Raw genomic sequence first — 8,402 nt, 5'->3', positions numbered from 1 at the left:
CTGGATCACGAGGCCAGTTCTCAAGGCCGAAGGACTTTGGCTGCCTTCCCCTTCCAAGCAATGGGCATCCTCAAATCTTGGGATATTCTTTGAGGGCAATATGGGCTGTAGTCATGTACACGAATGAAATGTCTCCTAGAGTGACTAGTACTGTGCTTGGCACACAGTATGTTGCTGTTGTTGTGTGCCGCTGATCGATTCTGACTCATAGCTACCCTATAGAACAGAGTAGAACTGCCCCATAGGGCTTCCTAGGCTATGATCTTTACGGGAGCAGATCACCAGGTCTTTGCTCCCACAGAGCCACTCGTGGGTTTGAACCATCGACTTGCTTGTTGTTTTAAGCCATTGAGTTTTGGGGTAACTCATTATATAGCAATAGATAACTAGTGTAGATTTCTTTATACAAGACAGATCCCTCACGTGTCTGTCAGTTTGTCATACTGTGGGGCCTTGTGTGTTGCTGTGATGCTGGAAGCTATGCCACCGGTATTCAGATACCAGCAGGGTCATGCATGGAGGACAGCTTTCAGCTGAGCTTCCAGACTAAGACAGACGAGGAAGAAGGACCCGGCAGTCTACTTCTGAAAAGCATTAGCCAGTGAAAACCTTATGAATAACAGCTGAACATTGTCTGATATAGTGCTGGAAGATGAGCCCCCCAAGTTGGAAGGCATTCAAAAGATGACTGGGGAAGAGCTGCCTTCTCAAAGTAGAGTCGACCTTAATGATATGGATGGAGTAAAGCTTTTGGGACCTTCATTTGCTGATGTGGCATGACTCAAAAGGAGAAGAAACAGCTGAAACATCCATTAATAATCAGAACCTGGAATGTACGAAGTACGAATCTAGGAAAATTGGAAATCATCAAAAATGAAATGGAATGCATAAATATCGATATCCTAGGCATTAGTGAGCTGAAATGGACTGCTATTGGCCATTTTGAATTGGACAATGATATAATCTACTATGCTGGGAATGACAACTCAAAGAGGAATGGTTTTGCATTCATCGTCAAAAAGAACCTTTCAAGATCTATCCTGAGGTACAACGCTGTCAGTGACAGGATAATATCCATACGCCTATGAGGAAGACCAGTTAATACGACTATTATTCAAATTTACGCACCAACCATTAGGGCCAAAGATGAAGAAATAGAAGATTTTTATCAGCTGCTGCAGTCTGAAATTGATCAAACATGCCATCAAGATGCGTTGGAATGCGAAAGTTGGAAACAAAGAAGAAGAATCAGTAGCTGGAAAATATGGCCTTGGTGATAGAAACAATGCCAGAGATTGAATGAGAGAATTTTGCAAAACCAATGACTTCTTCATTGCAAATACCGTCTTTAACCAACATAAATGGCAACTATACACATGAGTTGGAATCGACTCGACGGCAGTGGGTTTTGGTTTATACACATGTACCTCACCAGATGGAGCACACAGAAATCAAATTGACTACATCTGTGGAAAGAGATGATGGAAAAGCTCAATATCATCAGTCAGAACAAGGCCAGGGGCTGATTGTGGAACAGACGGTCAATTGCTCATATGCAAGTTCAAGCTGAAACTGAAGAAAATCAAAGCAAGTCCACGAGAGCCAAAATATGACCTTGAGTCTATCCCACCTGAATTTAGAGACCATCTCAAGAATAGATTTGACTCATTGAACACTAGTGACCGAAGACCAGACGAGTTGTGGAATGACATCAAGGACACCATCCGTGAAGAAAACCAAAGGTCACTGAAAAGACAGGAAAGAAAGAAAAGACCAAGGTGGATGTCAGAGGAGACTCTGAAACTCGCTCTTGAGTGTCGAGCAGCTAAAGCAAAAGGAAGAACTGATGAAGTAAAAGAACTGAAGAGAAGATTTCAAAGGGTCTCTCGAGAAGACAAAGTAAAGTATTATAATGACATGTGCAAAGAGCTGGAGATGGAAAACCAAAAGGGAAGAACACGCTTGGCGTTTCTCAAGCTGAAAGAATTGAAGAAAAATTTCAAGCACCGAGTTGCAGTAGTGAAGGATTCCATGGGGAAAATATTAAATGATGCAGGAAGCATCAAAAGAAGTTGGAAGGAATACACAGAGTCATTATACCAAAAAGAATTAGTCGATATTCAACCATTTCAAGAGGTGGCATATGATCAGGAACCGATGGTACTGAAGGAAGAAGCCCAAGCTGCTCTGAAGGCATTGGTGAAAAACAAGACTACAGGAATTGATGGGGTATCAATTGAGATATTTCAACAAACAGATGCAGCGCTGGAGGTGCTCACTCATCTATGCCAAGAAATATGGAAGACAGCTTCCTGGCCAACTGACTGGAAGAGATCCATATTTAGGCCTATTCCCAAGAAAGGTGATCCAACTGAATGTGGAAATTATAGAACAATATCATTAATATCACACGCAAGAAAAATTCTGGTGAAGATCATTCAAACACGGCTGCAGCAGTATATCGACAGGGAACTGCCAGAAATTTAGGCCGGTTTCAGAAGAGGACATGGAACCAGGGTTATCATTGCTGATGTCAGATGGATCCTGGCTGAAAGCAGAGAATACCAGAAGGATATTTACCTGTGTTTTATTGATTATGCAAAGGCACTTGACTGTGTGGATCATAACAAACTATGGATAACTCTGTGAAGAATGGGAATTCCAGAACACTTAATTGTGCTCATGAGGAACCTTTACATAGATCAAGAGGCAGTTGTTCGGACAGAAAAAGGGGATACTGATTGGTTTAAAGTCAGGAAAGGTGTGGGTCAGGGTTGTATTCTTTCACCATACGTGTTTAATCAGTATGCTGAACAAATAATCTGAGAAGCTGGACTATATGAAGAAGAATGGGGCATCAAGATTGGAGGAAGACTCATTAACAACCTGCATTATGCAGATGACACAACCTTGGTTGCTGAAAATGAAGAGGACTTGAATCACTTACTAATGAAGATCAAAGACCACAGCCTTCAGTATGGATTACACCTCAACATAAAGAAAACAAAAATCCTCACAACTGGACCAATGAGCAACATCATGATAAATGGAGAAGAGATTGAAGTTGTCAAGGATTTCATTTTATTTGGATCCACAATCAACAACCATGGAAGCAGCAGTCAAGAAATCAAAAGACGCATTGCATTGGGCAAATCTACTGCAAAGGACCTCTTCAAAGTGTTGAGAGCAAAGATGTCACCCTGAAGACTAAGGTGCGCCTGACCCAAGCCATGGTATTTTCAATCGCACCATATGCATGTGAAAGCTGGACAATGAATAAGGAAGACCGAAGAACAGTTGACACCTTTGAATTGTGGTGTTGGTGAAGAATATTAAATATACCATGGACTGCCAAAAGAACGAACAAATCTGTCTTAGAGGAAGTACAACCAGAATGCTCCTTAGAGGCAAGGATGGCGAGACTGCATTTTACATACTTTGGACATGTTGTCAGGAGGGATCAGTCCCTGGAGAAGGACATCATGCTTGGCAGAGTACAGGGTCAGTGGAAAAGAGGAGGATCCTCAACGAGGTGGACTGACACAGTGGCTGGGCTGCAACAATGAGCTCAAGCTTAACGATTGTAAGGATGGCTTAGGACCGGGCAGTGTTTCACTGTGTTGTGCCTAGGGTCGCTATGAGTCGGAGCTGACTTGACGGCACCTAACAACAACAACAACAACAACACAAGACAGATATGGCTTCTGCCCCCGTGAAAGTTAAATTCCAGGAGAGCATAGAAATGAGCAAACTGACAGCTATGATACAGTGTGAAAAGTCCTGGACGGAGAAAGTACAGAGTGCTATGTATTATTAGGAGGGAGGGGGCCAGATATGGCTGAGGGTGGATGTGGTAAGGGGAGGCTTCCTGAAGTCAGTAACGTCTAAGTTACCTCATGAAGGATGAGCAGAGTTAGTGCAGTAGTCATGGTGGGGTTCGGAAAGGTCATTTCAAGCAGAAGAAACAGCGTTTGCAAAGGCTCACAGGTAAGAGATGGCAAGCAGGGGTGGGGGAAGGAAAAGCTCCATAATAAAGGAGTTTGGACAGTCAAATTTGAAGAGTTTTAGGCAGGATCATATCTGCATTATAGAAGTATCAATCTGACAATGGTATGGCGAATAGATCCGAGTGGACCAGAAAAAATGGGAGCCTAATATGGGTTCGCTATGAGTCGGAATCAACTCAATGGTACCCAACAATAACGACATCAACTATTTTTTCTATTTATTTGTTCTATGATGACAAGATTGAAGCTGTCAAGGATTTCATTTTACTTGGATCCACAATCAACACCCATGGAAGCAGCAGTCAAAAAATCAAAAGACCCATTGCACTGGGCAAATCTGCTGCAAAAGACCTCTTTAAAGTGTTAAAAAGCAAAGATGTTACCTTGAAGACTAAGGTGTGTCTGACCCAAGCCGTGGTGTTTTCATTCACCTCATATGCATCTGAAAGCTGGATGATGAATAAAGAAGACCAAAGAAGAATTGACGCCTTTGAATTGTGGTGTTGGCAAAGAATATTGAATATACTATGGACTGCCAAAAGAACAAACAAACCTGACTTGGAGGAAGTACAACCAGAATGCTCCTTAGAAGCAAGGATGGTGAGACTACGTCTCATATACTTTGGACACGTTATCAGGAGGCAACAGTCCCTGGAGAAGGACATCATGCTTAATAAAGTAGAAGGTCACTGAAAAAGAGGAAGACCCTGAATGAGATGGATTGATACAGTGGCTGCAATGATGGGCTCAAGCATAGCGATGATTGTGAGGATGGCACAGGACCGGGCAGTGTTTCATTCTGTTGTTCACAGGGCCACTATGACATGGAACTGACTAGATAGCACCTAACAACAACAACATGATGATATTATATCACATTACATGGACACTTAATTTTTCAAAATAAAAATCACTCCAAATTTATTTTTCCTTGCTTTATTTAAAATAAATTTATGTTGTGAGCATTTTCTCATGTTATTGTTATTCAGTGAACATGGTGGCATAGTATATTTGAATATACTACAACTGATTTAATCAATCTTTTGCTGATCTCTTTTTAGCTCTTATAAATAATACTAGATTTTGATGCGAGAGGAATGTCCCAGAATCTCGAAGGTAAGCTTTATTTTCTTATGTATTTGAGTAGGGAATTGAGGGGCATGCAGGGGCAGAAGTAAGTAATAGAGGCTGCAGATTGCGCCCTAACTACCCAGTACGTTGGTGACATCACCTCTGATATTTTCTGAGACATTCCTGATCTGGACCATTCCACCTCATTGGGGCCATATATCCTGAGTTTTCGTTTGGAAAATATTATCACCTCTCCATGCCATGAATTTCACGCTTCAGCAGCATTAACTTGCTTTTCACATCCCACACCTGCTCTGCTGTTCTCACTTCCCCACCTTTGCTTATGCTGACCTCACAGCCTGGAATGCCTACTCCTCCCCTTTATCTATCTCCTCCTCCTCGTTCTTTAAGGTTCATCTGAGACATCTCCTCCAGGCAGCTTTTCCTGATCTTGCTCCACCCCAGACTGGATTGGGGATTTCTCCTCCATGTATCCTTCATACTTTTTGCTTATTTCTATCACTGAACTTACCACAATATATCAAAATGATCATTTTATGTCTCTCCTCTACTCAATTATGAGTTCCTCAAGGGCAAGCAATGATGGATTTTTTTTTTTTTTTTAATCTCCATTAATTTATGTAGTGACTGTACTATTTTGGGCATTGAACAAAATTCTACTGAAAAAAATAGATGAATCAATGAGCTCCAATGGGAAAGGTGGGTAGTTTGATGGCTCTGGTGTCATGGTTTTGCTGGACAAAGCTAGCCCATTTGGGCAAGGGAATTGAAACTTCCAAGAGGGTTGAAGTGGTGGACCATGGGATCTATGCTAGACAAGAAGGAAATGAAGAGAGGAGGATATTGGTACAGAGGAAGTGGAGGAATCAGAGACCAGAGGGCTCTGTGGATTTTAAGAACAGGTGCGCTGAGAGGAATGTGAGGGCTAGCTGACAGGTAGTGAGTTCAAGAACTAAGCATGGATAAGCATCAGCTAGAGTGCTTGTTAGAAATGCAGATTTCTGGGCAGCTCTCTTGTGATTCTAAATCAGTAGGTCTGAGGTGAGTTCTGGGATCTGCATATTTAACAAACACCCCAGGGCATTCGCATTCAAGGGATCTGTGCACTTCCTTTGAATAAATTCTGAAATATGAAGCTTCAGGCAGAAAGAGGTGAAGTTGAGGTCCAGGTGTGGCTACAGGACTGCATGATTGGAGTAGGAGTACAATGGAAGGTCATCCATGTGCAAGTGAGAGTCACCCAAGATGATGGCAGGACTTGGAGGGGAGGAAGGACAAAGCACCACATGCCAAAGTGTTCCATGAATGAAGGGGAGTTACCAGAGGGGTGGTAGATGATCACCTTGCTGGAGTGGAAACTTTACAAACTATTAACTACAGCTCTGGATGTGAATGACTGTTCTGTGGTGAGGAAGCTGCTTGTGGCTGAGAAGAAGAGAAAGGAGATATGTTGGATTCTTTCTCTTACCAGTTTGCCTGGCCCACATCAACATCCCCCAGGCTCCAGGCCTACCAGAAGAGGGTGAGGCAAATGACTGCAAAGTAGTGCAAAAGGCTGCATGCCCACGAGGCTAATCATGGAACACAGATAGTACAGATTCTTTAAAAGGCAACTTGGCATTGAAATTGCCTTATTTTTAAGCAAATAACTTGCACCTTCTTCATTTGTTTGCTGGCTGTGACCCCTCCACCCCTGAAAGTCACTCTCATAAATTCCACCATGCCAATCCTCTTTCACATGTTGTTGTAAAAAATTTGCATAGCACACTGACCTTGTCTGGGGAAGGTGTTGCTGGCAGACAAACTCAGAAGGTGCACGTTATTTGCATAAAAACACGGGTACAGAAGAGACTATAGAAGCATCTATAGATCCCACCACACAAACTGTGGTGTCAACAGAAATCATCCTTGGTCAATAATCCAAGCATCTCAGCATTGCTGGAGGTTTGAGGTGCTAATTAATCATGCCATTCAAATGGGTTCTAACCAATCTGAGAAAAAGACAAGAGGATAAATAAGGATTTGGATACCATATTAGTTTATTATCCAAAGCTGAATTGGAGAATATGGCTTAGAACTGAGGCTAAAACTGGGCTTTCTACTTCTTCTCTCTTCAATCTAGTGCATATCTATGGGGTGAATCCAGTCTACAGAGACAAACTTATCTCGTAATCATCATCATGGAGGATCACTGCCCAGCCACATACCTCACCAATTGCAGAGATGGAGGCTTGTAAGCCTCCTGCCTGCCTTTTGGTGCGGTGACCCATTCCTGGTTAAGATGGCCCAATGAATGAAAGGCTTCTCCCAGCTCACCAATGAGATACCAAACCAAAAACCAAACCCAGTGCCATCGAGTCAATTCCGACTCATAGTGACCAATGAGATAAGCAACCCTAAAACCCAGAAAAACCAAACCCATTGCCATTGAGTCAATCCCAACTCATAGCGACCATATAGAACAGAGTAAAACTCCCCCAAAGAGTTTCCAAGGAGTGCCTGATGGATTTGAACTGCTGACCTTTTGGTTAGCAGCCATAGGTCTTAACCACTACACCACCAGGGTTTCCAAGCTACCCTAAAACCAAATTAAGGACACCGCTTATAATGCATTAAGACCCACCTTAATCCAGTATGACCTCATGTTAACCGACAACATCTTCAAAGACCCTATTTCTAAACAAAGTCACATTTACAAGTGCCATTAGTCAGGACATCAACATAACTTTTGAGGGACACAATTCAATCGTTAGCAGTAAGATTTCTGGGGTTTTGTAGCTTCCTACATTGGTTGTCTACTGCATGATTTCCTGTATTTTTTACCAGTAAAACCTTTAAAAAGAAAAGCACCTAAGCCCTTGGTTTTGGACAGAACAAGTATGGTGGCTGTGAGCATGCTTCTCACAGATTTCTGACCACAGGGAGCATAATTGACGGAAGGCCCAGCGCTGAGTTCTGAAATCCACTGCGGTATTTGCATCATTCTTCCTACTGGCAGTTCCCATCCAGGGACTGAGTGTGGCAGGGATACTAAGATAGGCCTATTTCTGGGAGACTCAGGACCCCTCTGATGATCCACTTTTTCCATGATGGCCTTGTTGAACTTGAACTGAGTCAAAAATGCTTTCACACAAACTGCTTTCCTTCCTTCTCTCCTTCACTCGGAGTCAGACCATCACTAATACAATCTATCCCTAATATAGTCTCGGCACATTTAGTCTTGTCTTGATGTCTGAAGGCTCCTTAGAGGACCCAGACTAACACAGCAAGTAAAGTAGGACAGGTGTAGTGCCTAGGACCCTT

This window comes from Loxodonta africana, chromosome 4, assembly GCF_030014295.1.
Source record: "Loxodonta africana isolate mLoxAfr1 chromosome 4, mLoxAfr1.hap2, whole genome shotgun sequence".
Taxonomy (NCBI): Eukaryota; Metazoa; Chordata; class Mammalia; order Proboscidea; family Elephantidae; genus Loxodonta; species Loxodonta africana.
The sequence above is the reverse complement of the archived record's forward strand: the minus strand, read 5'-3'. Positions refer to the sequence as shown.